Here is a 16,741-nt window from a genome sequence, read left to right as displayed (position 1 = left end):
CGCTCTCGAGTGGAGGATATTTATCAACGCTACCGCACCTCTTTGGTCAGAGATAGCAATGCCTTGTCTTCGCTGCTTCCGACCAAAGATCGCGTTTACAAGAAAATTTATTTACTTATTTATTTTAATATTTATTTACAAAAATGATAATTTAAATAATTAATTGCGTAATTTCATTTGAATAAAAAAATGAACATTTTTCTTTTTCGTCATTTGCTCATGTGCTACATCAGTTATTGGTATGACTCTATGTTTTTTTTAAAACTTTAGGAGGTGTCCATTTTCAGAGCACCACTTGATAATTGCCGATCAGTGTGGCCGAGCGGTTCTAGGCACTTCAATCTGGAACCGCTCGACCACTACGGTCGCAGGTTCGAATCCTGCCTCGGGCATGTGATGTGTGTGATGTCAGACTAATTATGTTTAAGTAGTTGTAAGTTGTAGGGGACTGACGACCTGAGATGTTACGTCCCGTAGTGCTCAGAGCCATTTGAACCATTTTGAACTTGATAATACCTTGTAAAATATCATTTATCAACTATTCTGTTGCATACCCTCTAATGGAGTTTATTATAACACTAGTATCGTCCGCAAGAAGTACCAACTTTGTTTGTAGAATATTAAGTGAAAGATCATTCACACATACACTGATGAGCCAAAACATTTGATCACCTGCTAAATAGCTTGTTTGGCCGTCTTTGGAACGAAATACATCACTGATTTTGGCTATCAGGAACCCGACAGTTTCTTGGTAGGTTCGTGGAGGTATGTGGCATTAGATGTCTACGAATACGTCGTGTAATTCGCGAATATAACGGGCCGCTGATATGCTTACGTGATGATAGTGCCCGGTAGCGACTCAGATGGGTTTACATCAGGCGAATTTCATCGCCGAGTCATCAACACGATAATGCTCCTCAAACCACTCTAGCACGGTTGTGGCTCCGAGACACGGACAATTATATTGCTGGATGATGACATCGCCGTCAGGCAGGACATGAAGGGATGCAGCTGGCTCTCTGCTGTCTTCGAGTACTACCATAGGTCCCATGCAAACACAGGAGAGGTTCTCCCATAGCACAATACTGCTCCCACCAGCCTGCGTCCGTGGAGCGCTGCACATCTCGAGCCACCTTTCACTTCAATGATAGCGTTTGTGGAGACGACCTAGAGTAGCAAAACTGTGATTCAACCGACGAGCCGACACGTTTTCATTGATCGATGGTCGGATCCCGATGGTCCCGTGCTCCCTGCAATCGTAACTGACGAAGTCGCTGGGTCAACATGTGAACACGTTAGGGTGGTCTGCTGCGGAGTTCCCTGTTCAATTATGTACGATGAACGGTGTGCTCCGAACTTATGCGTGCGACAGTATTGTACTGTTTCGGCAGAGATGCTACAGATCGCCATCTGTCCTACTTGACAGAGCAGACAATCCTCAGATACCCACGTCCTGTCAAGAGTCTTGAACTTAACCATTCAGATCCTAGAGGTAGTTTTACTGTCGTTCTGCCTCTTTCCGTAGGTGCTCACGACAGTGGCACATGAACTTTCGACCAGCTTCGCTGTTTCCGAGGTAGTCGTACACAGACTCTCCGTAATAATAATCTCTCATTTTCCCAAGTCGCTTATCTCAATGGATTTCCCCCTTTGCGGCCCATATCGTCGCTAGGGTGATTCCCCGTCCGTATCTGCTCCGCTTACATACTTTTGTTACGGTGTCACGTGCCCACAACGTCGTCGGGAGGCAACCAACGTCGCGATAGGCAGTGGTCATAATGTTTTGGTTTATCAGTGTGTAATAAACAGAAGTGGATCCAAAACTGAATTCAGTAGGACTCCTTTTTGTGGACTTTTCCCAGTCTCTAAAATTTTCTACCTTTCCAACATTATCTGAATTCTTGAGTTCAATCTTTTGCATTCTGTTCGTCAAGTACGATTCAAACTAGCTGTGTGTAAAGTCATTACTTCCATAAAACTTGAGTTTTTCTAAGATAGTATGATGATATATACAATCAAACGTCTTAGAAAGATAACAAAAACGCCAACTGGCGATACATTATTATTTAAGGCTTGTACTATTCGATGAGTAAATGTGTAAATAGCCTTCTCAGACGAGCAACTTCTGGAATTCAAACTGTGATACGCTAAGTAAATTCTTTCCACTTAAATGTGCGACTGCTCTTGAGTACTATACTTTTTGTAATATTTTGGAAAAAGATGCCAGTTACTGATTGTCTGTCTCATTAGCTTTCTTATGATGTGATTTAATAATCACTTATTTTAACCTGTTGGAAAAATTCCCTGTGGCAGTGATGCATTGCGTGTATCACTAAGAACATTGCTTATTAAGTTTGAGCAGCTTCTCAGGAGTCTGTTCGAAATTCCATCAACACCATATGAGCCTTTGTTCTTCTTTTTTTGAATTTTTAGAACTGTATTTATTTCACTGAAGGATGGTACGCTACTTTTTTGTGGAATAATCTTTTTAAAATATTCTCTTAATTCTTCAACTTACGCATGTAGTCCCATATTTCTGCTACATTTAGGAGGTGATTGTTAGAACTATTTGATTAATTTAGTTTAACTGTACAGTTTTCTGGCTGTTTGGTCTCCCCTTTGACAAGGTCCCATATAGTTTCAATTTTATTATCTATATTAATAATTTCTGTCAGGACAGGAAAACGTATGGACATTTTAATGGTTTTCTTTAAAACGCTGCAGTTTTTCTTGTAATATACCAGTAATGTCGGTTCTTGACTTACTCTGACTTTTACACATTCCTTTTCCTCTCACATGAGACTTTAATTACTTATTCATGGCTTACATGTATTTTTTTTTTTTTGTTTTTCATTTTTTATAGATCTTTTCGATAATTTTTTAACAAAGCGTCTGTCTTGTATTGAAAGAGATTTACTACGGAATAAACTGATTTTGACATTAGCACCTCTTTCTACATGTACCACATCCCAATTCACCCTTTTTAGCTTACTCTCCTGTTCTCACTAATAAGCCTCACTGTTTTGTATACCCTTGCTTCATGATTGAAGGTACCATGCTGTTTATTTCCATTAACGTGTAACCATTTTCAGATAGTCTGTTAGCACTTGGGTATACTTTAATTATATCGGCCTGAGCACTGTCTATAGAAATGTTATCAGTCATTTTCTACTATTTTGCTGCACACTAGTTTGAAAATTGATGACTGCAATTAGATTTAAACACCCAAACAATAACACTAGTTCATTTTGCCCGACTGTAGATTGTAAGAAGTCTACAGTGAAATCTCCACAAACTACTAACTGTTTCTTCTTGTTTGACAGGTAGCTCAATAATGCATGTAAATTTCTCATAATCAGCTGAAAGTCTCATAGGAGGGGGGGGGGGGTATATAGACTGTTACAATTATCATAGAATTATTCTGCAGTAATAACTCACAAGCACATGCTTCTGGGTTCTATTCAACACAAAAACTATTTGTTTCAGTATTTCTGACTTTTTGCTCAACATTTACATGTTGATAATCCTCTTTTTTCCATATTAGTTCCCCACGAAAATGCTGAAAGTCTACAATGCATCATATTTGATTTCATCTTTGTGGTTGTATGGCTTTCAGAGAGGCACAGAAAATCTATCACTTAAGAATTTTCGACATCTTCTAAGCATACAATAAGCCCAACAACCTTGTTTTCCAACCCTCCAATGTTCTGATGAGGCTAATTTTATTTTTCTCGAAACTTATTCGTATTATGGCCTCTCATTGCTTTAATTTCTTTCAGTACTCTCTGTCTGGAACCTGACTCAAACCTGAAAACTGTGCCCCTTTGATTCCAGTAATCGCAGCACCAGGCATTGCATTCGCCATAAGTGCAGTTCACCTTGTGAATCTATACGTCCCATCTAGAGTGTAAAAGCATAGACAGCGAACACTCTGTTACCCTACTTTGGCGACTGCTGTTTCAGATCGCCATGCAGCACTTAGTGGTCGGTAGCGGCTTAGACAGCATCTTACACCCTGAGGATCAGATCCCTCACCATGTCCCGTGTCTGGCCCTTCATGCAGTGATCAGGGAACTAGCATTGCACAATATATCCAAGGCGGACGACGCGGGTATATAATCCTAACCAGCTACCTGGCCAGCAGGTTGGACTGGATTTACATGACCCATGGTCTTTGCCCAGCAACTGTTAATGCCAAGCAGCAGCTCACTCCATTTACGTACCATCAGACAACCTGTATCAGAGGACTATGAGCTCTTAATATCACCATTCTCCAGGAAGTGGTTTTGTCATCTATCCGACATTGTGAACGACGATGTTATCCCTATGATTCTGCACTGCGGTGGTGGACACACTGTGTGTAGTAAATTATGGTAGGTATGGAAATTATTTTTTTTCTAACTCTTGATCCTGCTGTTTTTCATATTCATTTATTGCTAGCACTTATTTACGACCATACGAAATTACGTTGCAATGAAATCTGACATTATAGAATCATCAAAATGGTCAATATCATTTACAAGAATACATCAGTCACTTGCACTGTTCCTATGATCTGCTCTACGTGTTATCACAGTAAGAGATCTTAATTGCAACTGCTGCCGCTCTCGAGTGGAGGATATTTATCAACGCTACCGCACCTCTTTGGTCAGAGATAGCAATGCCTTGTCTTCGCTGCATCCGACCAAAGATCGCGTTTACAAGAAAATTTATTTATTTATTTATTTTAATCTTTATTTACAAAAACGATAATTTAAATAATTATTTGCGTAATTTCATTTGAATAAAAAAATGAACATTTTCGTTTTTCGTCATTTACTCATGTGCTACATCAGTTATTGGTATGACTCTATCTTTTTTTAAAAACTTTAGGAGGTGTCCATTTTCAGAGCACCACTTGATAATTGCCGACCAGTGTGGCCGAGCGGTTCTAGGCACTTCACTCTGGAACCGCTCGACCACTACGGTCGCAGGTTCGAATCCTGCCTCGGGCATGTGATGTGTGTGATGTCAGACTAATTATGTTTAAGTAGTTGTAAGTTGTAGGGGACTGACGACCTGAGATGTTACGTCCCGTAGTGCTCAGAGCCATTTGAACCATTTTGAACTTGATAATACCTTGTAAAATATCATTGCTCAACTATTCTGTTGCATCCCCTCTAATGGAGTTTATTATAACACTAGTATCATCTGCAAGAAGTACCAACTTTGTTTGTAGAATGTCAAGTGAAAGATCATTCACATATACACTGATGAGCCAAAACATTTGGTCACCTGCTTAACAGCTTGTTTGGCCGTCTTTGGAACGAAATACATCACTGATTTTGGCTACCAGGAACCCGACAGTTTCTTGGTAGGTTCGTGGAGGTATGTGGCATTAGATGTCTACGAATACGTTGTGTAATTCGCGAATATAACGGGCCGCTGATATGCTTACGTGATGATAGTGCCCGGTAGCGACTCAGATGGGTTCCGTACGGTTTACATCAGGCGAATTTCATCGCTGAGTCATCAACATGATAATGCTCCTCAAACCACTCTAGCACGGTTGTGGCTCCGAGACACGGACAATTATATTGCTGGATGATGACATCGCCGTCAGGCAGGACATGAAGGGATGCAGCTGGTTCGCTGCTGTCTTCGAGTACTACCATAGGTCCCATGCAAACACAGGAGAGGTTCTCCCATAGCACAATACTGCTCCCACCAGCCTGCGTCCGTGGAGCGCTGCACATCTCGAGCCACCTTTCACTTCAATGATAGCGTTTGTGGAGACAACCTAGAGTAGCAAAACTGTGATTCAACCGACGAGCAGACACGTTTTCATTGATCGATGGTCGGATCCCGATGGTCCCGTGCTCCCTGCAATCGTAACTAACGAAGTCGCTGGGTCAACATGTGAACACGTTAGGGAGTTCCCTGTTCAATAATGTACGATGAACGGTGTGCTCCGAAACTTATGCGTGGGACAGTATTGTACTGTTTCGGCAGAGATGCTACAGATCGCCATCTATCCTACTTGACAGAGCAGACAATCCTCAGATACCCACGTCCTGTCAAGAGTCTTGAACTTAACCATTCAGATCCTAGAGGTAGTTTTACTGTCGTTCTACCTCTTTCCGTAGGTGCTCACGACAGTGGCACATGAACTTTCGACCAGCTTCGCTGTTTCCGAGGTAGTCGTACACAGGCTCTCCGTAATAATAATCTCTCATTTTCCCAAGTCGCTTATCTCAGTGGATTTCCCCCTTTGCGTCCCATATCGTCGCTAGGGTGATTCCCCGTCCGTATCTGCTCCGCTTACATACTTTTGTTACGGTATCATGTGCCCACAACGTCGTCGGGAGGCAACCAACGTCGCGATAGGCAGTGGTCATAATGTTTTGGTTTATCAGTGTGTAATAAACAGAAGTGGATCCAAAACTGAATTCAATAGGACTCCTTTTGTGGATTTTTCCCAGTCTCTAAAATTTTCTACCTTTCCAACAATATCTGAATTCTTGAGTTCAATCTTTTGCATTCTGTTCGTCAAGTACGATTCAAATCAGCTGTGTGTAAAGTCATTACTTCCATAAAACTTGAGTTTTTCTAAGATAGTATGATGATATATACAATCAAACGTCTTAGAAAGATAACAGAAAACGCCAACTGGCGATACATTATTATTTAAGGCTTGTACTATTCGATGAGTAAATGTGTAAATAGCCTTCTCAGACGAGCAACTTTTCTGGAATTCAAACTGTGATACGCTAAGTAAATTCTTTCCACTTAAATGTGCGACTGCTCTTTAGTACTATACTTTTTATAATATTTTGGAAAAAGATGCCAGTAACTGTTTGTCTGTCTCATTAGCTTTCTTATGATGTGATTTAATAATCACTTATTTTAACCTGTTGGAAAAATTCTCTGTGGCAGTGATGCATTGCGTGTATCACTAAGAACATTGCTTATTAAGTTTGAACAGCTTCTCAGAAGTCTGTTCGAAATTCCATCAACACCATATGAGCCTTTGTTCTTCTTTTTTTGAATTTTTAGAACTGTATTTATTTCACTGAAGGATGGTACGCTACTTTTTTGTGGAATAATCTTTTTAAAATATTCTCTTAATTCTTCAACTTACGCATGTAGTCCCATATTTCTGCTAGTTTAGGACGTGATTGTTAGAACTATTTGCTTCATTTAGTTTAATTGTACAGTTTTCTGGCTGTTTGGCCTCCCCTTTGACAAAGTCCCATATAGTTTCAATTTTATTATCTATATTATTAATTTCTGTCAGGACAGGTAAACGTATTGACATTTTAATGGTTTTCTTTAAAACGCTGCAGTTTTTCTTGTAGTATACCAGTAATGTCGTTTCTTGACTTACTCTGACTTTTACACATCCCTCTTCCTCTCACATGGGACTTTAATTACTTATTCATGGCTTACATGTATTTTTTTGTATTTCATTTATTATGGATCTTTTCGATAATTCTTTAACAAAGCGTCTGTCAAGTATTGAAACAGATTTACTACGGAATAAACTGAATTTGACATTAGCACCTCTTTCTACATGTACCACATCCCATATCACCCTTTTTAGCTTACTCCCCTGTTCTCACTAATAAGCCTCACTGTTTTGTATACCCTTGCTTCATGATTGTAAGGTACCATGCTGTTTATTTCCATTAACGTGTAACCGTTTTCAGATAGTCTGTTAGCACTTGGGTATACTTTAATTATTTCGGCCTGAGCACTGTCTATAGAAATGTTATCAGTCATTTCCTACTATTTTTCTGCACACGAGTTTGAAAATTAATGACTGAAATTAGATTGAAACACCCAAATAATAACACTAGTTCATTTTACACGTCTGTAGATTTTAAGAAGAAACTACTGTTTCTTCTTGTCTGACAGGTAGCTCAATAATGCCAGTAGATTTCGCATAAACAGCTGTTAGTCTCCTAGAGAATTATTCTGCAGTAATAACTCACAAGCACATGCTTCTGGGTTCTAATCAACACAAAAACTATTTGTTTCAGTATTTCTGACTTTGTGTTCAACATTTTCGTATTTTGCGAATCCTGTTTTTTCCATATCAGCTCTCCACGAAAATGATGAAAGTCTACAATGCATCATATTTGACTTCATCTTTGTGGTTGTATGGCTTTCAGAGAGGCACAGATCATCTGTCACTTAAGAATTTTCCACATCTTCTAAGCATACAATAAGCCCTTCAACCTTGTTTTCGAACCCTCCAATGTTCTGATGAAGCTAATTTTATTTTTCTCGAAACTTATTCGTATTATGGCCTCTCAGTGCTTTAATTTCTTTCAATACTCTCTGTCTGGAACCTGACTCTAACCTGAAAACTGTGTCCCTTTGATTCCAGTAATCGTAGCATTGCATTCACCACAAGTACAGTTCACCTTGTGAATCTTACGTCCCATCTAGAGTGTAAAAGCATAGACAGCGAACTCTCTGTACCCTACTGAGGTGACTGCTGTTTCAGAGCCCCATGCGGCACTTAGTGGTAGGTAGCGGCTTAGACAGCATCTTACACCCTGAGGATCAGATCCCTCACCATATCCCATGTCTGGCCCTTCATGCAGTGATCAGGGAACTAGCATTGCACAGTATATCCACGGCGGACGAAGTGGATATATGAACCTAACCAGCTACCTGGCCAGCAGGTTGGACTACATTTACATGACCCATGGTCTTTGCGCAGCAACTGTTAATGCCAAGCAGTGGCTCACTCCATTCACGCACCATCAGACGAGCTGTATCAGAGGACCATGAGCTCATAATATCACCATTCTCCAGGAAGTGGTTTTGTCATCTATCCGATATTGTGACCGATGATGTTAGCCCTATGATTCTGCACTGCTCTGGTGGACACACTGTGCCAAACCAGCTATTCATTGTTCTCTCGTGGTGTATGTGCGAGGCAAGGCGCTTTTGCAATAGACGACCCCTGAGTTTTATTACAAGATCTTGAAGGAACTAGCGTTGCAACCACTTTCGCCAGAGCGCCAAATCACCACCCACCAGAAACATGGCATGGCAGGGCCCCTGTAGATCACCTATGCCAAGTTGGAAGGTAAGTGGGTTCGAGTGAGCTGCAAAATTCCCTCCCAGATGAGTGTGTATCTCTCTGTCACATCATCTGAGAATAGAGATATTGTAAGAGGCGACTCGTCACTGCAGCTATTATGGCCGATGGCAACAAGCAGAGACACAGGCTGCCATATCCTGTGTCTTCATAGATCATCATCGCGCTCTATATCTGGCCAACTGAGCGTAGCCCTATCGCAGGGAGCGAGAAACAAATCTTCAGCATATGGTGCTCTTCGTCTTGAGTTTTATATCATCTATTCTAACCTGATGGAGAAAGTTTGGCAACAAATGTACTGCAAACTCCTGCATCTGGACGTTCATGTCCCCCTCGAATTTTTGGAGGGCATGGGAATTCTTATGCCAAAACTGAATGGAGGTTTCAGACTGCTCGCTGTTGTCAAAGATGCCATTCATACTGGGAGGTGTAGTAATGTACACATAGCATTAAGCTATTATGATGTGGTGGCACTCATGCCGGCGTGTCGTTTAGAAGGCGCCCTCGTGGTGGTCGACTTAAACCATGCTTTTGACTGAGGTGAGCATGGCTTCTTGCAAGATATCTTAGGGGAGATGGGTCTGTCCCCAGTACTGGCTGGTGTGGTTCTCCGTCTCATCTGCAGCGCCTCTTTCACAGTCCTCTGCAATGGCTACCACTCGCTACCATTCTCTTGAGCGCTCATTGGAACAAGGTTGCCTCCTGAGCCTTTCTCTTTGCTCTCGCCCTCGAGGTTGTACATCATGGCCAATGTCAGAGCTTGGAGGATATTTGCCACCACAGTGTGCATCTTGAGTGTTGTGCCTATGTGGACAATGTAGTTTTCTTGGTCAGCAGAAGACATATACACGATGATTGGCGAAGCGACCAGTAGCCATATCCACTTGAAGAAGTCACACTACATGGACATGGACAAGACTGTCGATCAGTACACCATTTACCATTACCAAGGTCCCAGCGATGAAATATTTGGGAGTAATGTTCCATGGAAACGTGTAGCATACAGCAGCAGCTACTTTTCACCGACTAGTTAATATTACCCACACCCGAGATCGTCTCCATACATTTCGAAAACTTGAACTGATCACGCAGGTACATTTTCTGAATGTCTACCTCGCCCCTCAACTTAATCATTACGCAAATGTCTGATTCAATTGCTGGCAGGTTCCAAACGGCCTTTAGTCATTTCGTCAGGGATGGTAGGGTTTTCAAGGACCCTTATGAGACACTAACGTTGCCCATACATGCTGGAAGCATTGGAATGATACATGTGCAAAATAGCACACATGCTCTCTTTCTACATATGCTTTGGACAAGGACACTCTCACTGGCACAATGATTGAGCATGTGGCACCTCAATGCCTCCACCCGCTGATCTGTGGGACATATCGTGCCGCCGGTAAGTCACATTCGCACAGATCTGGTGATGTATCTGTTGGACGTCCAACAGACCATGCCGGAGCCTACGCTACTACTTTCAACAGACACTGCCTGCTAATGTGACTAAACTAATGTGACTGAAGGTCAACATCAGGCAGTCGGTTGGAAATGGGTGTAGAGTAACATTTACTCGCTTTTCATTCCCACTGCAGTGAAGGTGCTGTGATATGTGACAGCTCCTGAAAAGTTCCCAATTCGCCAACATTTATACACTATCACCTTGGAGAGGACGCTTTCTGTTCCAGATGGGACTCCGACATGTAACGTTTCGTTTGTGATACGGCTGCCGACTGTTGGCTCCTCACACACCGCATTTTGGCATTGTTGTTACGACGGACGCCTCGGTCATAGAGTCCACTGAACAGGTTCGCCCTGAAGTCACTTATTTCCCTGCTACTGGGCACAATGACACGGTGTGTGTTAACGTATGGAGTTGTCATACTTTTTTAGTGAGGCTACTGCAGAGTTGATAGATTTTGGCACTGCTTAACAAGCAATTACAAGATTTTACGGCGCAAGCCGTCGTATTGTTCCCTCTTATGCGAATTACTTAGGTTTATTGTTTACGTATCCTCCAGAACACTGGGTGTACCGAGTGTGAGAAGATATTGAAGATATAGTACTGGATGGACTGGCTTGAGTCGTTTAACTGTCGATGATCATAAAGACACAGTGGGCACCCCACCATCTGGCCGCTGTGGACACACCGGAAAAAAAAGATAGTACCCTCTCCTTTCTCCCCCTTTCATTACAGAACCATTGGAGACATGTTCGCTTTTTTTTGTGTGCCTGGAACCTGAAACTGTTGCAAAAATCCATTGTATCTGGCTTTTAGTGCGAAAGTGCCGGTGACATTATTTTCTTTTTTTCTTTTAGGTTCGACAGTTTTGGGGTAGTTTGGGTATTAGGGACCAACACCTAAAGTGGAGGAGATCTAGAGGAATTTAAAAGAAAGTCGGTAGAGAACTTGCTGATTTGCCCACGAAAGGCAAAGGTCCCCAGATCGACTCTCGGTCTGACACACAGTTTCAATCTGTCAGGAAGTTTCATTTGCGATATCTGCCAGCATCCTCTGTAAGATTTTTGCAGCGAAATGTAAAACTCCATTCAGAATCCTAGGTACCAACGGAAATTATGCATGTGTGAAGAATCATTGTATGGTATTTCTGAACAACGCAGTCATGGCAATATCATATTTACCCACCGACACCGGGCAAGCCAATTTCAGTTAAAATGTCTGACCTGGAAGGAAACGTAGATAAAGGAAGTACGAATGCGGGTTGTAGACACATGGTTGACGAGGTATGGAAGTCTAGGTCTGGCGTGGAGCGTGTGCTCGGTTAGCCTAAACGTAAGACGACAGATGGCGGTAAGCGGAAAATCCGGGTTTGAGTTCTGGTCCAGCATAAATTTTCGTTGTCGTTATTCCGTTACACATTTCATGTCTCGCATAACAGCTGTAGTCGCCGCAATGCCTGTTCCTTAGGACATTCATGCATGTCCGAAGGACCTTTGCATCATATTTCTTCACAACACAGGCACTGAAATTTCGTATCTGAGGCTACTCTCGCATGGATAAGCACGGTGAAGTGAATGCCAGCGATGTGATGGCGAAAACGTAATGAAGAAAGGTGCCAGGAAGTGGACTGAAAGTTGTGTATTTAATTAATTTGCACGAGAAATGTCCAGCATTATAGAATGTACACTTACGGGACTACAGAAACGGAAATAAGTAGCAAAGTTAATTGGCTGAAACGGCTACAGTGTTCAACACGTCGAAGAAATTTACCAGAATATTCATAATTTAATTAATCAGGCAAAGTACGTTTGTAACAAAGATTAATTAAAGTAGAGAATCAAGTGAAGTTATATTTTAAAGTAATCGTTTTGGAATTCCGAGAATTGCCGTTTACCCCAAGTAATACACCTGTAACTATAAAATTTGTATGGTTTGGTGTTATTGGTTATATTATTATACTGGGTATTGGAGAATGGAACCTCAGGAATTTACGAGTGGTTCCGCAACTTAATACAAGTAAAAACTTTTAAATAAATATCTACCAGAAATGCTTCATGTTTCAGATATCCGCCCTATTTGGCTTTTGAACGAGTGTGGGTATCAAGATGTGATGTTATTTCACTGTAACTGATGCTTTACCAGATATTAAAGAGAATAACCGTACTTGATGCTAAACACTTTAGCGTCACAAGCAGTCTGTCTTTAACGCTAACGGATTTAAGTTTAATAGGTACTTACTAGGCACTTTTGGGTCTAATTATAAATGAGTATTTTTCCGTCTCCATCTCTGTCACTCTCGTAAAATTTCGACAATGTTGTGTATTTCCAGAGCAAACTCTGCAATGAGCTCATTGCAGGCTCCAGAATCATCCCACCGAATGATCCCCTCTCTTATCCAGCGCGAACTCGTTTACGTTTTTCCTTCCCCACCAAAAGCATTGCAAGCACAGCTGCAGTTCGACGTTCTTCCAACCTCCTCCTTCAAACACAGAGCTCCGACTGAAAAATTTCGCTGGAACTGATCTCTCAGCTCTCAACGCTTCTCTCACCCTGCAACGAGTAAACTCTTCGGACAGCTGTTGCAACAACACTCTCAATCACAAAAAATAATCACATTAATTAGCAGCAAAAACTCGGTCCGTACTGTAAAAAATTCTGCCGGGTACTATCTAAGACTGCTAATCTGACTGAGAGTAAGGAACTCTCAAGCGTATCCCAGCCAATATGCTTGCAACGCTTTCAAGGCATGTTACTGAAGTCACATATCTTCTGTATTCAGCTTAGTTCAAGAAGAAGAAGTAGGAGACTTTCACAATTAAGTGTGAATTGCAGATATTTAGAAGTTAGAAGTACTTCGTTGCTATGCCGTAGGGAGGGGAAAGAATCATTTTATTTTATGGCCAAATTCCTTATTACTTTTTGCCATATTCAGTGTTATCTTTTTCCAAATTCCGAGTTTTTTTTTCATTGATTCATTGTTACTTTTTTCCCAGATTCAGTGTTACGTTTTTCCCGTGTTTAGTGTTACATTTTTCACGGATTTGATATTCTTTTTTTCCCAGGTTCAGTGTTACTTTTCTGCCACGTTCGGTATTACTTTTTCCCTAGATTCAGTGTTAATTTTTTTCCAGATTCTGAGTTACTTTTATGCCAGAGTCGGTGTTATTTACTTCCATAATTCGGTCTTGCTTTTTTTTGCTACATTGAAGGTTTCATTTGCAAGCTCTATGTAATTTTTTGCCATTGTCGCTGTTTTTCCAAATTTTGGTGTGTTTCTTCTTACTTTCGCTATTTTTTGCCAATTTCGTTGTTATTTTTTGCCAAACTCCACGTTTTTTGTCGAATTCGGTGCTTTTTTGACGCTAGCGATATTATTTTTTACCAATTTTGGTGTTTTTTTCCCAAATTCGGTGTTGCTACTCTGCTAAATACGGTGTTACTCTTTTATTAATTACGTGCTATTTTTTATCAATTTCGTCGCTATTTTTTGTCAGATTGGGTGTCATTTTCTCCCAGGTTCAGTGTTACTGTTTTCCAGTTCGGTGTTACGTTTTTCCCAGATTCGGGTTTACTTTTACGCCAGCTTTAACTTTTTTGGTAGGTTCGATCCACTTTTTTCCAGATTCAGTGTTTCTTTTGCCAAATTTGGTGTGATTTTTAACCATCGTCGTTGGTTATCTTCCTAATTTCGGTGTGTTTATTGTCGATATCGGTATATATGTTCCCAGTTTCCACGCTTTTTTCTCTAATTTGGTGTTATTTTTTGCTTAATTCGGTGTTTAGTGGCAAATTCGGTGCCTTTTGCTTTTTTGCCAAAATCGGCATAATTCATTTTGCCAATTTCGTTGCTTTTTTGAAGCCACATTGTATAATGAAATGCCAAATAAACTGATACAGGCATGGGTATTCAAATACAGTGATGAAAACAGACAGAATACGGCGCTGCGGCCGGCAACGCCTATATAAGACAACAAGTTCAGGCGCAGTTATTAGATCGTTTACTGCTGCTACAATGACAGGTAATCAAGATTTAAGCAAGTTTTAACATGGTATTATAGTCGGTGCACGAGCGATGGGACACAGCATCTCCGAGGTAGCGATGAAGTTGGAATTTTTCGCACGACCATTTCACGAGTGTACCGTGAATTTCCGGAATCTGTTGAAACATCAAGTCACTGTCGTCGCTGCGGCCGGAAAAAAATCCTGCAAGATTGGGACCAACGACGACTGAAGAGAATCGTTCAACGTGGCAGAAGTGAAACCCTTCCGCAAATTACTGCGGATTTGAATGCAGGGCCATCAACAAGTGTCAGCGTGCAAACCATTCAAGGAAACATCATCGATATGGGATTTTCGAGCCGAAAACCCGCTCGTGTTCCCTAGATGACTGCACGACACAGAGCATTAAGCCTGGGCCCGTCAACACCGACACTGAACTGTTGATGACTGGAAACATGTTGCACGGTCGGACGAGTATTGTTTCAAATTGTATCGAGTGGATGGACGTGATCTGGTTCGGAGACAACCTCATGAATCCATGGACGCTGCATATCCTCAGGGACTGTTCAAGTTGGTGGAGCCGGCCGCTGCAGCCGAGTGATTCTAGGCGCTTAGTCCGGAGCCGCGCTGCTACTACGGTCGCAGGTTCGAATCCTGCCTCAGGCATGGATGTGTGTGATGTGCTTAGGTTAGTTAGGTTTAGGTAGTTCTAAGTTCTAGAGAACTGATGACCTCAGACGTTAAATCCCATAGTGCTTAGAGCCAGTTGAACCAAGTTGGTGGAGACTCTGTAATGGTGTGGGTTGTGTGCAGTTAAAGTGATATGGGACACCTGATAAGTCTATATACGACTCTGACATGTGACACGTATGTAAGCATCCTGTCTGATCACCTGCATCCATTCATGTCTATTGTGCATTCCGACCGACTTGTGCAATTCCAGCATGACAATGCGACACGCCACTCGTCCAGAAATGCTACAGAGTGGCCCCAGTAACACCCTTCTGAGTTTAAACACTTCCACTGGCCACCAGACTACTGAGACATGAACATTTTTGAGCATATTTCGGATGCCTTGCAACGCGCTATTCCGATGAGACCTCCAACCCCTCGTAGTCTTACGGATTTATGGACTGCCCTGGACGATTCATGGTCTCAATTACCTCCAGCACTACATCTGACATTTGTCGAGTCCATGTCACGTGCTCGCGGGTGCCGATATTAGGCAGGTGTACCAATTTCTTTGACTCTTCAGCGTAGTTTGTTACGTGCGACATGAACTATCATTTTAAGATTGTAGGATCGTAAGATTTTGACATTGTACTCGTAATTGTGTCACAGACAGCAAAGGACTTGGAAGAGCAGTTGAACGGAATGGGTAGTGTCTTGAAAGGAGGATATAAGATGAACATCAACAAAAGCAAAACGAGGATAATGGAATGTAGTCGAATTATTGTCGGTGATGCTGAGGGAATTAGATTAGGAAATGAGACACTTAAAGTAGTAAAGGAGTTTTGCTATTTGGGGAGCAAAATAACTGATGATGGTCGAAGTAGAGAGGATATAAAATGTAGAATGGCAATGGCAAGGAAAGCGTTTCTGAAGAAGAGAAATTTGTTAACGTCGAGTATAGATTTAAGTGTCAGGAAGTCGTTTCTAAAAGTATTTGTATGGAGTGTAGCCATGTATGGAAGTGAAACATGGACGATAAATAGTGTGGGCAAGAAGAGAATAGAAGCTATCGAAATGTGCTGCTACGTAAAAATGTTGAAGATTAGGTGGGTAGATCACGTAATTAATGAGGAGGTATTGAATAGGACTGGGGAGAAGAGACGTTTGTGGCACAACTTGACTAGAAGAAGGGATCGGTTGGTAGGACATGATCTGAGGCATCAAGGGATCACCAATTTAGTATTGGAGGGCAGCTGGAGGGTAAAAATCGTAGAGGGAGACCAAGACGTGAATACACTGAGCAGATTCAGAAGGATGTAGGCTGCAGTAGGTACTGGGAGATGAAGGAGCTTGCACAGGATAGAGTATCATGGAGAGCTGCATCAAACCAGTCACAGGACTGAAGACCACAACAACAATAACAAGATTTTTTAGACATACGATAAATGAAATGACCCCGTTGAAGACCACAACAACGACAACAAGATTTTTTAGATATACGATAAATGAAATGACCC

Source organism: Schistocerca gregaria, chromosome 8, assembly GCF_023897955.1.
Source record: "Schistocerca gregaria isolate iqSchGreg1 chromosome 8, iqSchGreg1.2, whole genome shotgun sequence".
Taxonomy (NCBI): domain Eukaryota; kingdom Metazoa; phylum Arthropoda; class Insecta; order Orthoptera; family Acrididae; genus Schistocerca; species Schistocerca gregaria.
The sequence above is the reverse complement of the archived record's forward strand: the minus strand, read 5'-3'. Positions refer to the sequence as shown.